We start from the raw sequence: 20,752 nt of genomic DNA, 5'->3' as shown, positions 1-20,752 counted from the left end.
AACCAGAGGGTGGACAAACACTGGAACAGGCTTCCTAGAGAGGTGGTCGGTGCCCAAGCCTGTCAGTGTTTAAGAGGCATTTGAACAATACCCTTTATAGCATGCTTGAACTTTGGTCAGCCAGGATGTGGTCAGGTATTGGACTAGATGATCATTGTAGGTCTCTTCCACTGAACTATTCCATTCTGTCACCAATCAGGACTGTGCACGACACGGACTACCCAGCGAGCACCACAGAATTGTACAGTAAAATAATGGTGTTCTTCATTTGGTTTCCTGCTCCCTTCCTAGTATTACCCAGTGCTATGTTTTTCCATGCCCTTGCTTGTTCCCTTACCACTACAGTGCATTGAGCTCACATTTCCATAGTTCCACTGTAACCCCAAGATCTCACACCTCTGTAGAAATAGTCAACTCAGAGTCCTTTATGTTTAAAGCTAGGATTGTCTTTCCCATGTATATTCCTTTACATTTGCCTACACAGAATTTAAGCTGCATGTTTATTCTCTGCTCAGTCTCATGAGATTCTTCTTTTGTACATCCTTATCTTTAAAACACTGAATAAGGTTAGTATTATCAACAAACTGTTATCACTCTTCACTTCCTTTGCCGTAACAGTTACAAATGTATTTAACAGCATAGGCCCTTGTCTGACTCCACTGGTGACCTCCTTCTACACTGAAATCTCAAAACTGAGTATTTATTTTTCTCCTCTGTTACCCAGAGCAGTTGCTTACAGATCCACAGACCACATGAGGATAAAGTAAAAGTGCTACACTCTTATCACTTACGGTATGAAAATTTACCAACTCCCCTACTGACTTACGTGTCTCGTTTTGCTTCTTACTACAAATTATATTAAAGCAAAGAGAAGCCCAGATGTAGTCAAGATGGTGATTGGGTTAGGATGCTCAGGTTAAAAACATGGCCAACTTCACAACTTCAGCTCTGGCAGTGAAGTATATGTTGTCACTTTATGTTGTCCTCTGGAAAATGTTCAGTATTGCTAAAAGATTCTTAATGCCTGAGCTGGCAGAATTGCTGCAGTCTCTTAAATGAACAACAAGCATTCTTCTGTATAAAAATAACCTGGTTTTGCTTCTTTGTTTTTAAATGATACATGAGAGTTGAATACAAATACCTAAATAAAAACAATCAGCCTTCATCTCATGTGCCTCCCACTATACTGCAGAAAACACATCTACAAAAATTGCAGAGGGTTGCTCAAGAAGGCAAAGCAATCACATAAGTACATTTTAAACTACAGTTTCAAAAATTATTCAGTCACCAAGAAGAATGACCGTCCATGATACTTAGTGCCATTTCTGCCACTTATATCTTGTGTGCATACATTCACACAGAGTAGCACTTGCATGAACTTACACTGTTGTCCAGGACTAAGACTTCTAGCAAAGATAAAGTCAGAAGAAAAGATAGCAAAATACCCCAACACCCAAAACATGGCACAGAAGCCAGAGAAAAAAAAATGCAGAACTGAGCTGGAAGAGTTTCCAGTTGATACCAGTCAAGCCTGGAAAACATACGCTGATATCTAGAGTAGACCTGAAGAACAGTCATGTGTCTGAAAGCTCACGTGGTAGCCAGAAATATAGTTTGTTTTATATATTACACTGGCTAATTAGTAAAACTTAGTACTCATGCTCAAAACCTTGCCTTGTGTCCTCAGAACATCATAGCTACAACAACGCTAGGAAAACAGAAAGTGTCGATCCAAGTGTTTGTACCCCAGTGAAGCAGGATGTCATGAAACAGCTTCGCTTTCCTCAGAAGCAGGACCGAATGAGTCTGCAATAAGTTCAAAGAATGAAAATTGCACTGCTAGAAACTGAGAGCTTACTGCTTTAAACTCTTCGTTAAACCAAGCAAGTTCAGCTGGATTAACAGACAGGCAAATATAGTCTCCAGTAATCAAGGTAAAACATCCCCCCAGCAATTCTGTGTCACAAGCTGTGCTGAACTCCAGTCAGACCTCCTTAACTAACAAGGCTTTTTAGAGCATTAGTTTATATCCAGTCAGTGTATGCCTGCACCAATTCCCCTAATTACTGTCACCAAGAACCTAGCACACCATCTAGTCCTGTAAAGAAAACTTCCAAATGGAAGGAAGTGACATTTTTCTTCTCACAGGACATCACAACACAGCCTCCACCAGCAACACCAGTTGTTACCAGTCTGCGCTTGACCTCTACCTGCCTCGCCCCTCCTGGAAAATTCCTCTCAGCATACTAGCACTCTAGCAAGGACCCACACCACCCACACAGTCTGCTGACAGCAGGGACCCAGTTATACAGAATGGGGATTAGGTACTCAGCAATTTCAGACAAAGGCAGGACTTAATGAAAAACAGCAGAATTGCCAGAGGCTGGCGTCTGTTCTGAATCCCATATACCACCTGAGAAATCCTGTTGGGAAACACATAACCACAGTGACCTGGCCCTTCCCCAGAACATTTTCCTCCCTGTTCTTTTCACACCAGTACAGACAATCTGGCACTTTCCATTGTAATTGCTTTAATTACCAAGGGAGTGCTTGAGTAGTAAGACACCAGAGGGATACCACCAAAGAGCAAGCACTGCTTTCACACACTCTGTCCTCCAGTGTGCTCGTTAGCTGGCAAGTGATTTTCATACCACCATAGTACATAGGCATTAATGCGGTGTGGACCCCAGCATCCATCCACCCACAATGACCACAAGCTTGAGTCCTCACCTCTCATCTCCAGCCTGCGTGCCCTTGCACAGGGCAGTATTTCAGTCAAGGTGGCCAGACAGTTATTCCCAAGCATCAAAACATGATCTTCACTTCATCTGTATGTTGCTCAACTTCATTGCAAATCTAGAAGTGGCAGGATTTTTCCCATGTGTCTGAAAAAAACTAAGGCAGGCAGGCTCAAAAGCTGCTATGCAGCACAACTGAAAATTACTGATGTGATACAAGGTTTTATATATGGCTAAACCAAAATAAATGGTAAGGACCTCACCTAGGAGAAGTCTAATTGATTATACAGTGACTTAGTAATTCAAAGACCAGCACAGATTTATGCCTCTCCTGTCATGCATGTTTCATGGGTCTTTGGACAAATAACCTTTCTAGCTGTCACACTGGTGCAATGGATGATATTTACAAGCCCAAGTACTCAGGTTGCTCTAGTGTAGAAAGATAAGTTGCTGGTGGTGCTCCATAATGATGGCAGTGTTCAAAAACTGTGAAACCAAAGAACATGATATTACAAAAATGACCACAATCCACGGGTAAAGGGACACCAGGTAGTGACAAACCAATATGTTCCTTATCTCCTTCTTCCATTAAAATAAATGGAGAAAGCATAACCTCTCCCCACTTCTACACTACAAGGAATTAGATGGGGTGAAAAAAAAGTGACAGAAATGCAGCTGTATGTCTGCTCAGAGGCTATGAGAGCACAGAAAGTACCAAAAAAGCCAGACAGCTATGTGCTACTTCCTACCTGGGAAGTTCACTCATACCCCTCTTGAAATGTGACAAGAATTGCTCCTTGCCCTGTCAGTCTTGCCCAGGACACATGGCCCTGCAAGAAAAGTATTGGCCACTGCTCTTCCTGTGCCTGCTTATCGCCACATACCAGGACGACTGCAACTGTCAGGTGAGTAGCCAAGGGCTTCCCCTCAGGCACCACATTCTCCATAGGGCTCCATGCCTCAAAACAGAGCACTTGCCCATGAACATCCTTTGAGGTCTTGCAAACAAGTGCATTTATCCCCAACTCTGAAAATGTATTTAATGTCTTTAAGACTGGTATTAGGACTGTTCCTGGCTCCATCATCACGACGCTGCCCTTCACGCATACACAAGTACGCTTATGTTTTGCTCATCCTTGCCAGTTGCTTTTGGACAAGGTCAGAGAAATATTTTTTTTATATAAATAGGGGTGTCTCCCCATAACAATGATTCAAAGCTGTTTGTTGGGATCACAGGAAGTTCCCAGCTTGACAGGAGGCTATGGGGAGGAGAGAGGGACGATTTCCCTAAAATCAGCCTCCCCAAACCAAAGATACTTAATACAACTTATCAAAGAGAATTTAAATGTTCCCCTGAAGGCAATAAAGCTGGTGAACTGTCTGGAGGAGGAGCAGTCTGATGAGGAGCAGCTGAGGGAACTGGGATTGTTTAGTCTGGAGAAAAGGAGGTTCAGGGGAGACCTTATCACTATCTACAACTACTCAAAAAGAGGTTGTAGCGAGGTGGGGGTCAGTCTCGTTTCCCAAGTAGCAAGTGATAGCACAAGAGGAAATGGCCTCAAGTTGCACCAGGGCTGGTTCAGATTGGATATTAGGAAAAAGTTCTTCACTGAAAGGGTTGTCAGGCATTGGAACAGGCTGCCCAGGGAAGTGGTTGAGTCACCATCCCTGGAGGTGTTTAAAAAATGCGTAGATGAGGCACTTAGGGACATGGTTTAGAGGTGGACTTGGCAGTGTTAGGTTAATGATTGGAAAAGATTATTTTAAAGGTATTTTCCAACCAAAAGAATTCTACAATTCTATGATTTCGAAGAGAAATTCATCACTAAACAAATAAATCAAGCAGGATATAATTGGAAGGTGCCAGGCAGGAAAAATTACTTGGGTTCATGATGATATGGTCCTTATTAGGGCTTCTCAAATGGGTGGGTAAGATTGTCTAATCTCTTGCAGTCACTGTCTTTGCTTAGAGTCATGCATTATTATACCATGTAATCCCACTGAAAGCCCTGGTGTCCAAAAGCACACATGTCTCTTAAGCCTTCAGCCTTTTCTGTTTGAGAGGTGTGTTTTCCCCTGTGCTTTCACAATCTTGTTCCCCACAAGGAGACAAAAACCAATACAACTGACCATCCAGAGTACCACAAACACAGGTAAGAAATTTCAAGCACTAGATCAAGTACTTGATGACACAAAGAGCATATGAAAATGCTCTTATGTATCTAGTTTGACATGTCAGCAGGGCTAACACAATATTAAAGAATAAATTACAGTGCATGCAAAAAATTAAGATGGGGCTAGAGTTACATATGAGCAAAACCAGATTGTAATTTTTCCATAATATTTTGCCAGACAATAATCTGTCCCTTAGCAAGCAAATGGATTAACATAAGCCAAAAAGTTATTACTGAACATATGCAAGAATGCCAGAATCTAGCTTGAAATTGTACTCATTAGAGATAGGAAATGCATTTTGCATCATAGTCCTGGTTTAATATTCCAGCATTTTTGTCACAGACCATTCAGCAGAACTTACTAAGATAAATAGGTGAGGATTAATTGAATCTTTCATTTAGATTTACCACTTATAACTTGCTTTCACTGCTGACTTTCTCTGTGTGTCTGTAATTTGCATTCATACAGCTGGAGTCAGCCCAGTGCATCCTCCAGGTACAGCTGTCAGTGCCCCCACAAGTGATACCTGTGTTCCTTCATCCCCCCAAGACATGGTGGTGGAGACAGGCCAGGAAGTTGCCATTACCTGTGCTGCCCAAGGAGATCCACAGCCCACCGTAATCTGGGTGAAAGAAAGAGATGGATATGATGAATACATTTTTCATAATGAGGGTGGTGAAGCACTGGCACAGGTTTCCCAGAGAGGTGGTAGATGCCCCACGCCTGGAGACATTCAAGGCCACAATGGACAGGGCTCTGAGGAACCTGATCTAGTTGAAAATGTCCCTGCGCATTGCAGGGAGTTGGCCTACATGACCTTTGAAGGTCCCTTCCAACCCAAGCTATTCTATGATCCAGAGGTGTTAGGTGTTACATCTTGGTTTGGCAGTTCAGGTCCATTTGCCTTCAGAAGTTTTGCACCGTTATTTTACTGTATTCACCAGAGTGTGAGAAGGAAGAGGGTGCACACAGAGCACCCTGGTGGATCCTGAACTTCAGTGCTGCAGTCCAAGACCTTAGTCTACTACTATCCCCCTACATAATTTGGCATTTCTGGGAAAAGTATATACCAGGTTAAAAATGTTCTGCAGACAACTCCCTTTCAGCACTTCATGTTGTTTGACTGATCTGCACAAGGACATGCATAGTGCAAATCTGTAGAGTGACGAGGTGTAGCTACTGCATTCATAAAACTGGACTAAAGTACATATCACCATACTCTCAATTAGTTATTATCCAATCACAAAAATAAAAGCAAAGCTGACTTCTTCACCATTTTAAAAAAGCCATTCTGTACCTCTAGCAACTGTACCTTCTCCTGGAAAGGCAAGGGCTGAGATTTAGGGCTTTGCTAGGATCAGCATGAGGAAAGCATCTCTTCAAACAGCAGCATATTTTGGCTTTCCCTGCAAGCTCTCTAATCTGAACGGTGGGTCCACTGGCTATTTCACAACTGGCCCTGGCTGCCAGCTGTATTCTTGGTTACACTGCTGATCCCATGCCCACTGAAATCCTTTTCTTCTGCTTCAAGAGAATTAAAATTCAGCAGGTTACAAGTTTCACGGGAGTATTGAAATTATTTTCCTCGCTGGGCCTCAAAATCCATTTTCTTTGAATAGTCTTCGTCAATGACTGAAAATAATTGGTCTAACCCTTTTATCTTTGCAGCAGCCTTTTATGCATTGGTAAACACCAATTTTCTTGCCTTTCTCCCCTGACTGACTGAGCACATCTGACTGACTGAGCACATCTGACTGCCTGAGCTCTTCTCCTGTTTCACAAACTCTTCATTTTTGCAGCTCCCCTCTGAAGGACCTCCAGTTTGTTTCCTCTCTACAATGACCTGAGAACTGAACTAGGGCTTTCCGTATGGCAGTTTTGCTTGTTCTACTCTTTGCTCTCAACTCAGTGCACCGTGATTTTCCTTTCAACTTCCGGACAGCGATCTCATGGTGTTCCCCTCATTTCTGTTCTGCAGATGTACCCACTGGTGTAGATCCTTACCACAGCCTGCGTTGCCAATCAGCTCTTCAGCTGCTCTCTTCCCATTTGCTGGGCTTGATCTAAAAAATACTGCTACCTGCCTTCCCCTTCAGCAAGACCCAGTCTGCTTTTGCACACAGAGCAAGGAACCATCAAATGTGGAGCTAGGGGCAGGGTGTGTGTGGGTGAATTTCCACTCTTTTATAATAGTCTCCAAATTGAAAATGACAGAACATTATCTGCAGCTGAAAGTCCAGGATAGTCACCAAGGCACTCTGCCATTACTGAACCTGCAGCACCAGGTCCAGATCTGCTCCCTTCTCTGGCCAGCACCAGCTCCTGAGTACCTTCATGAACCTGGAAAAGCAGACCTAGCAAACAGCTTATTCTGATTATAAATGGGTGGACCAGCACTGAGCTCAGGTACCTTCTCTTTCCACACACATAAAGTCAGTCTTCCAGCACCCTCTGTTTACCACTACATACTATACCAGGTGCCTGCCATTCTCGGTGGCAACATTTCTTAGCTAAACTGCCTGCCTTTCCCTACCTCATACCCTCTCTGCATCCCCAGCTCCCCTCAGTACAGTTTTTTTCCTCTTTTTAACACATCCCTTGTTCGCCTCTTATTTCAGTTCCTAATCCCACTTGGACTCCTACTAGGGAACACAATCTGAGACGGAAAGTGTCATAGTACATCACTCATGCCGATGCCATCCCCTGGCCAGCACCAGGCATTGTAGCTCTAAGTTGTGCTGGAAACTCCCTGGGCCATGACACATGTGACACAGACATAGGGTCCAGGAAAAAAGGACCAATTGGATCATTGAAAAAAATCCTACTATTATTCCTCCATATTTGCACTGGCCCTGAAATAGACAACATTCACCCTGCAAGTTGAGTACACTTATCAATGAGAGTGTTTAATTCAGTGACTGCTATCACAGTGCCTCTGTGAACAAGTAAAACGAATAAAAAAAGACGTGAGCTTCACAGGGCCACTAGTATATCCTTTCACTGAAAGGGAAACAAAACTGAAAATGTTCTTGGGGAATGCCTGCTCTGCTCCATAATGTTGCTAGTCTGCCCTGGCTTTTGAGGAGAGGCAGTTCTGGAGATGAGACACCACCACTCTACACATAATCACTACTGTGGCAGGAAGGCTTCTGCAACACAGAGACAGCAAGTGTGAAGTTTTGACATTTGTGTGACTGCAGTATTCCATCTAAAGAAAACAATGGTACATCTGTAGAGCCTGTCAATGCTAAATACTTACAAATGGGCACAGTGTGAGACAAACAACAGGGGAAAAGATGCTATCCTTTTTATAAACTCCATCTCCACTGCCAGAGTTCACTGGAGAGGAAACAGCACATAGAACATCAGCCGTGTAATAAGCCACCAGAGAGATCTCCCCATCAGGGGACAGAGGAAGTGAAGATCCACATGTAATTGATATTAGCCCCGTTCTTTGGTCACCACAAAGTTCTGATGCTGCGGTGATTTACACACTAACAGGACAGAAATGGACATCCTGCTGTGGAAACACATGTGTCAAGACCCGCACCCAAGCAAAAGCATCAGCAGTCTAATAGCCACCCTACTATAACCTTTTTGAAATACAGAAAATACACAACCAGCCTCTATTTGCCCTGTGGAGCTCGTCAGGAAAACTACGTGCTTTCTTTGCCCACATGGAGTTGCTATATCTCCAGCTGTGCTGGTCTGCCTTAATGGAATGGGAACAAGACATTAGCTAGTTGGTGACCAGCATCCAGGTCAGGATAGTTTTGTTGGCTCAGTTATGGTGCCACCTTCATCAGTGCCACGGATGACTGGTGGCTATTGCCTTCTTGCCCCATTAATGCCATGGCTTGTTTCCTTCATTTGCCTTCCCCACCATTCCGCTGTCTCTTCCCCTAAAATTATCTTGACAGACACACCCCACCTCTGCATCCCCTGCAGCACTGACTCAGGAGGATGGTAGGTATTTTCCAGGTGCAGAAGACAAGCAGAGAAAGCTGTTGACTTCCCTGCAGCCTCAACAAAGCTGGGCACATGCAGACCTTCAGTATAGCAGCAGTGTCTGTTGTCATCCACAAGCATTCCACTGTTAGGAAACACAGACTCAGAGTTTTACTTACGCCAGCGGTCTGCTCAGCCCAGCTAGAGACATGAAGAGCAAAGACCACTGCAAGCTCCTTGTTCCAGCTGCCAAAGCTATAGCGGCTTTTCTCCAACATAAAGGTGCATATCCAAAAGGCTTCTCTAAACTCTGCACTCTTCCTGAAGTGAAGCCTCACGTTAGTTCCCTTGTTGAACACACACCTCTCTAAACCCAGGTGTACATCAATATTTAGAGAGTCTCACCTGGAAGCCCTTTAGTGACACTTTCACCTAACCTCACTCAGGGTCATGGGCTGGTTCAGGTCCTCCTCATATGAAGGGGCTCTGTTAAATCCTTTTACCTTCTACTTATGCATGTAATATGCAAAGACAACCATACGTCATTCACCAATACTGAATGCCACCAAAGTAAATTAAAACAATAAATATGGTATGATGAAAGGGCTAATTTCAAGGCTTCTATTAGAGTCCATGATGTTAATCTTGAGTCTTCTTTTTTGAAACCTTTTTTCTTTTCCCCTACTTCAACTGCATGATGTGACTGACACAGGCACAGGAGAAATTATTTGGCTTCTGCAGATTGCATTGCTAATGAGAAAATTGTTTGGGTTTACTGCAACTTGATGTATATAAATATTCATAGCAGAATAAAACTCTTGAAAAAAAGTCTTATTTTCAAAGTGTCCTGGGACACAGCAGGGAGCAACAAATTAATTCATAAAAAACTTTTACAAGAAGACAACTCTAGTAACAACTCCAGTGTAATAAAAGCAAATTTTAAACCTCAAAGCCTAGATCACTTAGGCATTCCCATTTTTCTTCTGAGGGATTTACGGCACAGAAGAAATACAAACATGCAAAGCTCCTTCCCAAAATAGAAGGATGGTTCTTGTAGTCAGGCCATTGCACTTTAAGAACAGAGATTAGGGAAGGGAAATAAGAAAGAGGAAATGATCCAAGCATCCAGCAGCCCTAATTAAATAAGTATGTCCAGAAGCCTGGCAGATCAGCTCAGGGAGACTGAATCAGTTTTAGGAATTTTCATGGGAAAAGACTCTTTGGTCTTTTGACCATGAGGTGACTCTTTGGGAAACTGACAAAACAGACCCAGGAATCAAGGCACGGCAAAATGGACAAGAGCATGAAGTGGAGTAGAGGATAAAGAAGAAAAGGCAGAGATGTGTGCAGCTTTATTTCTGTATAATAGCAAAGATAAAACTGAATACACTTACATCTTGAAGGTTTTAATGACTGCAGTCTCTAAGGATATACCCTAGTCTATTTCAATACAAACTAAATCTGAACAGTCCTTCCTAACTTAGACTTTTGCTACATTTTTGGTAACTTTTAAAAAGTGGGAATTACGCCGTGCACAAATTAGCAGTTTTCCCCCTGAGATTTGGATGCACAAGCAATACGTCTGTGTTCACAGAGCACTCTGCACCACTGCAGTCCCTGAAAGCTTCAGAGGGACCTTGATACCCTCTCACTGGATGTAGCAAAGTGGTGCATTCAGCAGAGTGTGCATTAAGTTTAGCTAGCCTAACTATGTATGGCAATGCACTTGAACAAAAACAGTTTAAACTTCTACATAAGCTGATGGACTGCAAGTGAACTTTTATGTTCCATAAAGGGAAATCCCTCTAAGCCACTACACATAATGCAACACAGTCAGATGCTCTGAAGCAGGTGAAGCAGCTACAGTGCGCACACGTGCTACAAACCATTCCACCAGAATGATCCTAGGCAACTGGGTATTTTCTTCTATGTGTAACAAACAGCAGTCTGAGGCCAATGCTTCTCCCCTTGTAGAACAACATGGAGCTTTTCCAGGAGAAGCTGGAGCAGCAGATAGTGGCTATTTTCCTAACTTAGCTTCTCAGCTCTTCACAGGGAGAGACAATGCACTGAAAATTGCAATAAGCTGTAGGCTCAGATATCACTCTGCTCCAAATGCTGTTGCTTTCAGCCTGCTTTCAAAAGTGAGGCAGGGAGTAGGGGAGGGAGGGATGACATGTTCCCCCTCTTTTCCGAAAGGCTACATACGATGGGAAAGGTGTGAGGCTGCGGAAATGCAGAGCACCTGTGGGAGTCCTGCATCTAACAATTGCTCAGGTATAGACATTCTGCTGCTCTCCAGTGCTCTGTCCTCCAAGGCTGAGTTACATGGCACATGAAATGCATGAGTAGGGAGGAATGAGGGGGTTGTATATTGAAGACATGTCCATTCATGCAGCAGAACAGCCTTCAAGTGCAAAGGACAGGGAGTCATGGGAGAGACACCATTTAGTAATGGGACAGCACTGACTTCTGTCTCCTTACCCATCCTACACTCCGCACAACATGCTATGTATTTTATTGTCTGCAATATGGAGCTTCCCAAGACAGGCCAAAGATTGAAGTGTCGTGAATAAGGGAGTTTCAGGTGAGCCAGAAACGAAGCATGCAGTAGCAGTCAAACTTCCAAGTCTTGTGCAGACCACGATGCGCAACAAATCTGAGCAATATGTTCCAGATATACCAGCGAAGAGACATTCCTGAGCTTGCCCATGCAGTTGTGCCTTTAATATGCAATTCAGCAGTCTATCTGTGCAATTTACAATCTCTGTCCCTTTTGATAGCTGAAATGTTTTTAACACTGTCTCTGTGTTCTGTTTTTAAATAAACAAGTTTTGCTGCCCTAGAACACTAACAGCATCTTTCAACTAAATGAACCCCTGCAGTTTGCAAGGCACAAACATCCCTCCAATCTGTCATCCTTGCTTGCTCCCATTTTGCTGAGTGGTGAATCTAAAGATCTAAAGCCTGCACAATCCTCATTACCTCTAATTCAAACGTAGCAGCTATTTCAGGAACTTCATTTTTTCTGCCTCTTTGCCTGGGCTATTAGTGACATTTGTAGCTACACATATATTAGTAACTAGAGGGTTTTTAAACTTCACATTTCAAGTAAAGAACAAGATACAGTCTTGTGCTCTCCCTCTTAGTTTCCACAGGGTACTGTATTAAGCATCATGTGCAGATTCGCAGGTGATGGGCCATCCGAAAGGTCTGAGGATGCCCATAGTCAAGAGAATTCCTCTTCCATCCTCACCAGGCCGCAGCAGAGCAAAGACTTTTCATTCCTTGAAATATTAAACATCAGCTATAATAAAAAGCATTGCAGTGTGCCATCCACTCAGAAAATCAGGCTAAAGAGGCATCACAGCAGGATCAGCTCTACCTGAATGACCTGTAACGGTTGCTTGCCCAATCTCTTATTGGACACTTCCAATAATGTGTTCCCATAGTCATTCCCATAGTCTGTCAAGCTTCGTGTTCCCCAGTTCAGTATCCACACAGCTAAAAAGTTTTACTTTAAACATGCGACTACTAATCTCGCCAGCAGACAAAAGAACAGGTTACTCACTTCTTCAGTGTCAGTCTTTGCCACTTAGAGTACAAATCTCAACGCTTCTTTGAGTCACTTCTCTAAAACAGAGGAAGTCAGCCTGTGGTCCACTCTGTGGGCTATGCCAAGGACAAAGTCAGCATCGAAACTAATTCCCCTTCCCCAATTGTGTGGACAGGCAAAGGCATAAGAACTGCTGTGATAAGAGTAATACATACTCCTAACTTCCTGTGAGCTATTTATCAACAGCTCTACACTATATTCCTTTAAAAACCATGAAAACAAACCCCTACCTGACCTCACACACACATACCCACACCAAGGCTAATTCTCACTATTTGTAGTTTCAGCATTTAAAAAAAAAATTTGCAGGAGATAATATGACTGCTAGCATCACCAAGTGACAGGATTTTCTGACTTTCAGCATTGGCTCTTGCAGACATCAAGGTTTCACACAGTCCTGACTTGAGGAAGAATATGGCTTCAGGAAGAATAGCTCAGTATCAAGGTTGTTTGAAAACCTCATGTTACAAAATCAATATTTAACACATTGGATTTCCTAGTGAGTCATCAGAGATAAGTGTCTGACATTTGAGTAGTCCTGGGTCAATATTAATTGCACATAATTTCTCATCTACATTTACTGCCACTTTTCCACAATTAAATTATAAAAACTAAATGAAAACTCAAAGCTTCATAGTTAAATGTGCATGCTAAGTTAATTAACACTGTAGTTGAAAAATATAAAAACTAATGCCTGTCTGATCCAAGGCCATTAAAATCAGTGACAGGCTTCATTATAACCTGAAGAAATTAATAGCCATGCAGTCTTGAAAAACTCAGAAGTGACGAACTGTTTCATAGATATCAAGAAAATGCTTTGTGTTGAGAACAACTGAGAGACCTTTCTGTGCCAGTGTCAGCATTTTTGGCATCTACTGTGCATACACTTTCTGTTTTTCTTGAACTGGAACATGGGCTAGACCTTGCCATATACACTAGCAGTCTTGCTGTCTCCAGCTGTTCTTTAGGAGACAATATGCTTAGAAATGTGTTAGCCATCATTTAGAGGACCAAGAGCCACCTTCAAATGCTACGCTTAGTTGCAAATGAAGATGACCATTTTCCTTCATCAGAGAAGCAGGGTGCTGGGCACCAGAGTGCTGCAATATGCCACAGTATGCTCCACACACATAAACGGCATTAGCATCTTTCTTTTATTGCCAAACTGTCTTTCAATTAGTCACCTGTTTTATATGACTTCTTAATGCATGACAATGCAGAGCACTTTCCAAAAGGAACAACAAAAGCAACAACAAAATTAACACTAAAAGGAAAAAGTAGGGGGAAGCAGACTTTAAAAAGAATAAAAATAAAAATTTTGGCTCAGTCTTTAAATAAACAAGGTGAAGTGTTATTCACCATATGTGGTACTCAGGCCTTTGTCAAACATCGCATTTACTCATCTAACTAGCTTTGGCAAGTTAAGAAGCTTGTAAATGGGGCACTGAGATGCCATCATGATCAGCAGTTCCCCAGAAGCATCATGTGAAGAGCACCAAAGATGCACTATGAGGATCTTGCACTCAGAGGGAGAGAGTCCTCCAGGTTGCAAATTAATTATGCAGACAACTGAACAACAAATTATTGAATTCAAAGGCACAGTACTGAAATGAAAAAGGGAACACCTGGAACATGAATGAGTTTCTATAACCTGAACCTGCAAATGTGGATTTGTTAGTCACAAAACCTATTAAAGTCAGCTTCAGAACATGGCAGGAGAAGTGTTGCAAAACTTAACATGGTTAATTTGAGTTAATTATACCTTATTATGTATGTGCCATATTGCAGAGAGTTATCTCAAAACAAGTATGGTTAATAGCTACAAACAGCACATATAATATGGAACACTATGATGAAGATTTAAAAAAAAAACATACTAGATTTGCACAAAACCAAAAGCAGAAAATGCCAACTGCTGAACACTAGAGACTGCTCACACCATCCCTCTGAGAACATCTGTGAGGGGCTGCACTGGACTCCCTTCTCCCCCACACTCACTCGCTGAAAGGTGACACCTGTTACCTTCCTCTGTCCAGCCATGTCCGATGGAGAGCACACAGGCCCAACCACCTGGCTGTCACAGAATCACGGATCACAGAATCACAGAATGTTAGGGATTGGAAGGGACCTGGAAAGATCATCCAGTCCAATCCCCCTGCTGCAACAGGAACACCTAGATCAGGTTACATGGGAATGTGTCCAGGCAGGTTTTGAATGTCTCCAGAGAAGGAGACTCCACAACCTCTCTGGGCAGCCTGTTCCAGTGCTCTGTCACCCTCACCATGAAGAAGTTTCTTCTCATATTTAAGTGGAACCTCCTGTGTTTCAGTTTGTACTCATTGCCCCTTGTCTTATCATTGGTTGTCACTGAGAATCCCTCAGTCTTCTCCAAGCTAAAGAGACGCAGCTCCCTCAGCACAAACCCTCTGCACACACAGGTAGTCTGGCATCTGCAGTCCTCCCAAGCTAACAGGAAGTGTCACTACCAGTGAGACCTACTGAGCAAAGAGGCCAAGAAACACTACCCTGTCTCTGTCAGCGAGTCAGTCCTGCTCTAGATCTCTAAGGGGGATGTGACTGATGACCTGATAGTCAGGTCCAGATGTCTCACAAAACCACTGCCTGATGTGCTGCATCAGGAAAATGATGTATCTGAGCACAGCCACCTGGCCTTCGACTGCTAAGGAAGATTTCTCAGGCTCAAAGAAGGCAGTGTTTGTCAGGGAGGGCTTAGGAGAAGAGGAAAAAGAAAAAAATGGAACCCATCACCCAAAGACATTCTTTCTCAAAATGGTAACAGTGGGATACAGAATAGGATTCTGATTTAGTGGGAGACTTATCAGGGGAAAGGGGGGTCATCCCACACTCCCAGTAATGAGTCAGAGATAACTGAGTTTTTTTAGGATTTTCAGCCCACCTTGCTGTGCCTTGAGAGCTCACTTGAGACAAATTAGCTCAAGACCTGCCTAAGAAGCTGGTAAGGGCTGGGGGCAACTTCAGAGCCCCTTACAGCAGACTATATTGATGGAGTACCAACATCTCCTACGTTCAAGTGTTCAGTCACCTGTGAGTCCAATAGGAAATGGGTTTCATGATGGGTTTCATGCACTTAAAATGAATCATTCACCTTCAAGGCACAGTCAGTGTACATGATGGACTCACATCAGTTGGTCTTCCATGGCTGTCAGTTCCAAGATTGCAGATGCATTTTCTCCTGCCCAAGAAAAAAGAACTACCATACAGCATTCCACTTTTGAAACCTGCAACTTTGTGAGGGTTTATCGCCGTCAGAGAAGACTACTGCCTACCAAATGATAGCAAGAATAGTTCACTTACAACACAGGCCCATGTTGAAAGACAATAGGATTAGATCTAGGGAAAAAAATGAAATTCAAGCACACTGAGATATTGCTCAACCAGTTTCTGCTGATTTATATTCTTTCCCCATTCTAGTTCAAAGTTTAGTATCACCATGTCGCCAGGAATAGACATACATAGTTTGAATATCCTTCAAGTAATAGCAAACAGCAAATCCAAATCTTCTAAGAGTTGAGAGCACATAGCTACAAAGTTTTTGATATAAATGTTAGTGTCCTGGACTTGGGCACAAGACAGGCAGTATTAATAACCCAGTGTTAATACAAAAAACAAAAAAAAGGCAACACTTTCACTCATTTTTCACACTATTCTGTTCTCTAAGGCAAGCCACAAAAGAGGTTCTGACACGAGATACTACTAGGAGATAGTAATTGAAGAAAAAATATATATACAGCTTGATAACTGAGTCAAGAATTTAGATAGTCAACAGGCAGCAATGAAAGGATCCAGCAAACAGAAAACAATAAGTTGTCAGTGCAGTGGGAAGTTATTAAATACTTTTAAGATGAAGGCAGGAAAGAAAAGTCTGAAATTATGACAGTGATGGGAAGACTTGAAACAATCATAGACATCAACAGCAGAAGAGAAAGATGAGGCATGCTGAGCATCCTTTACAGCTTTCCTGTGGGAAAAAAAGAAATTCCCTGAGAAAAGCAGCTCAAATTCAAATTGGAATATGCAGCCATACCAGAAGAAAAGAAAGGAAAGAAGGAAATGAGAAGATTAATGAAGATATACAGAACAAGACAGATCTTTAGCTCTGGTCAATGCACATGGCAAAAAAAAATGCAGCAAAGAAAGACTCCCACTAGAGTTGAGGTACTGTTTGTCCCCAGGTAATGGGAAGGAGAATTAAGCAGGAGAACAAGGTGGGGTGGCCAGGAAGAAAGGAGCAGCAAGTGTAGCAGGAGAAAGAAAGAGAGGCTGTATGAAGGAAATACCAAAAAAGAAAGACAGAAGAATTATAAGAGAACAAGAAATCTACCTCTAAACCAAGGAGGGGCAGATTTACACGTCAGAGGATTCTGTAAAAAAAAAAAAAAAAAAAAAAGGTAAGATCCATCACCAGAGAAAAAATTCTGAAGACGAGAGCTGGCAGTCAGCCAGGAGCACCTCATGATTTAAAGAAGAGGGTGAAATGAAACACATGGAAGCACAAGAGCAAGAATGTAGAAAAACCTCACCCAGAAATATGGTCAAGAGTTGGAGAGCAAAGTGCGAATAACTGAGTCAAGCAGAGCTACTATTGTGGTTTAACCTGAGCCAGCAATATAATCACAACAGCTGCTCACTCTCACTCCTGAATGGATAAGTAAATTAAAAGGGAAGGGAGAAACTTGTGGACTGAGATAAACACAGTTTAATAAAACAACAAAATAACACTAATATATTACTATTACTACTAATAGTATCTGTAAAATGGAAATAGAGTATAAAATAAAAGATACTCAATGCAATTCCTCACAAACTCCATCTTCATGGAGCAGTCAGTCCTGGGAAGCAGCACCCTGGTCCCAACAGCTGATCCTGGAGAGAGAAGAGGAAAAGGCAGAAAGGCCCAGAGGCCTCTGCAAAATGGCAATACGGCAAAAAGCCAAACTAGAGAAACTCCTGAACAGAACTTTCCTGAACAGGTCTCCATCCCTGTCCATCCTGACTTCGAACCTGGCCGAAGATCCTGACTCTCCTTAAATATGAACCATATGGAATATTCTTATTGATCAATCTGGATGTCTCTCAAGGTCTGTCTCATCCTTGCCCCCCCTTACTAGCTAACTCACACCTCTGGGTAGAGAGCTCAGGAAAAGTCCTTGGCTCCCAGACACCAGCAATTAAAACATTAACTCTGTCCTGGGGTGTTACCTTCTTTTTCTCAAATTAAATCCAAACAATGACCATGCTAGCTATGAAAAAGAATGGTTTCTAACTGTATGAAGGAAAATTAACTCATTTTAGTCAAACCAGCACAGCTACACTGCACAAAAAATTAACAAGAAGAGCTTGTAGTTATGTGAATAGGAAGATAAGGAAATAACATCTTGAAGTACTAGGCAGCATTCAAGAGACAAAAAAAAAAAATAAATAAAGAAAATTATTTTGGAGCATCCTGATGAATTCCCTGCCAAGCTTTCCATAAAGATGGTACCAAGTCAGAGCAAAGGCAGGACAGCCCATGGAAATGAAATTACTGAAGATAAGGAAGCAATCTCACACAAGGTGGGCCCTGAACTCACAAAGCTTCACAGACCCAAATTGAGATGCATGGACAGCTCCAATCTAGTGTTACAGGAGGACAAGCAGATGCAAACCTGGAGGGTGGGGATAATCATCATAAAACAAAAATTTGGAATATGGAGGAGATAAACAAATTTAAACATACCTATGCCCCTTCTGAAATACAGTAAGAACCAGGCACCAGAACAAGTTGGGGAAGAAGACAGGAGACAACAGCAGGTTGCAGAGTGAAATGAGTGAAAGTAACAAATAAGGTTCTTTGAGGAACAAAAGGAACAACAGTGTTGTAAACACATAGCAGGTTCAAAATATCAGAGGCAAAAGCTGAATTAACTTGGGGACTGGAATAGCAGAAATCGGGGGGAAAAAATCAAACAAGGGGAAAGCTCATTAGTGTCACCAACTGGCAGCCCCACAGCTGGGAACAACAGTGGAGGACAAAGAATGAGGTGCACTATGTACACATACAGCCTCTTGTGGGAAGGACCTGGGTAAAAAGCAATCACGAATTCTAGGGTAATTGGGCAAGGACTTTCCACTAGAGATGAGGAAGCTCTAATACCATAATCCAAGGCCTTGGAAAGACCATGAAAGATGCAGCACACTGTCCTGGTTATGTGCTTAAGGATAAACTCAAACTGCAAAGTATAAAGAGTTTTTAATACAAATAAAACACAAAACCCAACCCAAACAAACAAACAAACAACCCCCCCAAAAAAACAAACAAACAAACAAAAAAAACCCACAAAAAACACAAACCAACCAATGAAAAACACTAACCCACAAAACAAAACCACAAAACAAAAAACAACAGGGAGAAAATATTTGGCCTGCTTAGTCTATAAAAATGAAAGCTCAAAAGGGGTATGTTTGGTGTCTGTAAATATATCCAGAGAGTAAACATCAAAGAACAAGAGGAGCCATTTAAGTTAGCACAGAACAAATGTGTGCAAGCTGGGCATAAAATACATTTAGCACTGAAATAGCTGGGAGGTTTCTAACCATCAAAGCCATCAGGCTCAACAGGCAGCCAAAGACTTCAAGAGAAAAGTGTATTTTTTTCATAAGTGCTATGATAGGGACACAATATGTGCAGGACCAGCAGCCTTCATGGGCTGCTTATGAAGTTCCTTTTTTCCATTATTTGCTAACAATTTCTACCCTTTTTAAACCTTAAAATATTTCCAGTGGTGTTGCAGACCTTTATACAGTGAATTTAAGTCCCCTGACAAAAGGTTACCTTTCACCAATCCCTTAAAAGTAGTCTACAAATGTGCCAGGGACGCAAGAAAAGTCCAGTGCTACCTCATCATCACCCCACAATACTTCTAACACACAGACCAGGCAAGTCAGGATCTGAAACACGAGATGGTGGGCTGCAGTACTGGCTCCTTGAGGGAGCAAGGAATGCAGTTCTGGCAGGAACTCAAAGACTACACCCAGAACAGCCCTGCAATGCGCATGTGGAGGCGCAGTGCTGCTGGAGCCATGCTGGCTTGGCCAGCATAAAGCACTCTGTGGGTGGCTCACTCTGAGGAACCTGGTAGCTAGGCCGGGGCCTGAGAAGGTGACCTAGTAGCCAAATGAAACACCAAGGGCAGTGCTGTGTCTTCAATGAACCTGGCCCTCCTTGGAGAGTCAACTCCCCCCAGCAGCTGCTGCCGTGGTCAAAAAGGACAGTGTGTCCTTCTTCAGCTTTGCTGCTTCATTGCTCACCACTCACTAACCTACATATCTCAGTGATCCTGACTGAAATGAGAAAGGATATGCTTTCATGGGGATCACTTGCAACCACAGTCTAGGGAAAGATCAGACAAAGCATCTGAGCTAGGGACAGAGACCTCTCAGAGTGATGAGGTGCAACATCAGCTAGGACAGCATTTTTGTTACCAAGCCAGGGCAGGAATCACAGCTCACCACACCAAGGCCTCAGGCAGCAGGAAAGTACTTTACAGGCTGCAAATCTGTGTGGGAGAAATCTCACACCATGAAGGCAGGCTGATGGTGGTCTTTGCTTTCAAGGACCTGTGGCGGATGCACTCCGTCCCACCCCCGCCAGCCAAACCAGCAGCAGTTTAGTACAGACCCCAAAGGAGGTAAAGGCCAAAGCTGCAGCCAGGCCAAGAACTCCTTTTAGGAAGCCCACAAGGAAGCAGAACGGCACACCGTACACTGATAAGTTGTGGGTGCAGGGAGTCTTGTGCTTACTTTTCCCACTGTATGCAAATTCACTACAAGGTTTATTCTATAAATATGAGAGCCTGTGTGAACCTACTTGGAGCTCTCTCTGCTAAACAAGTTGGCTGTATGGCAGTGGTTTTCACTAGTGGATGAGCCCAATTTAAGTTTCACATCAATCATTTAGCTTAAGTAAATGCATACTGAATACAATTAATCATCTAGTCACATAAGGTTATGTGATTTTTAGTATACTGTCTGCTTCATGTTACTTAGTAAGCTGTGTGAAGTTCTGCTCATATTTACCATATTTACCAAAAGCTGCTACAGACCACACCGAATACCTGTGAGAAACGGTCTAGTTCACACTTTATTGGGAAGAACAGAATTGACTGGGGAGAAAATGATGACTTTAAGGTTAAAACGAAGACATTATGGACATCTGCAAGATAGGGCATATTCTGTACTTTGTTAGGAAGAAAAC

General features: G+C 42.6%; 1 long non-coding RNA gene across 1 annotated transcript in view; it reads right to left on the bottom strand.

The window, feature by feature from the left end:
- The window catches only part of LOC309451542, a 62,889-nt gene that overhangs the window by 35,393 nt on the left and 6,744 nt on the right, over window positions 1–20,752 (bottom strand). Inside the window, exon 2 of the long non-coding RNA XR_014186267.1 lies at window positions 12,433–12,526. This is a non-coding gene — a long non-coding RNA (uncharacterized lncRNA). The remainder of the gene's footprint in view (window positions 1–12,432; window positions 12,527–20,752) is intronic.

Source organism: Streptopelia decaocto (genome assembly GCF_964273445.1).
Source record: "Streptopelia decaocto genome assembly, chromosome: Z".
NCBI classification, from domain to species: domain Eukaryota; kingdom Metazoa; phylum Chordata; class Aves; order Columbiformes; family Columbidae; genus Streptopelia; species Streptopelia decaocto.
This window is presented reverse-complemented; position numbering and strand designations above follow the sequence as displayed.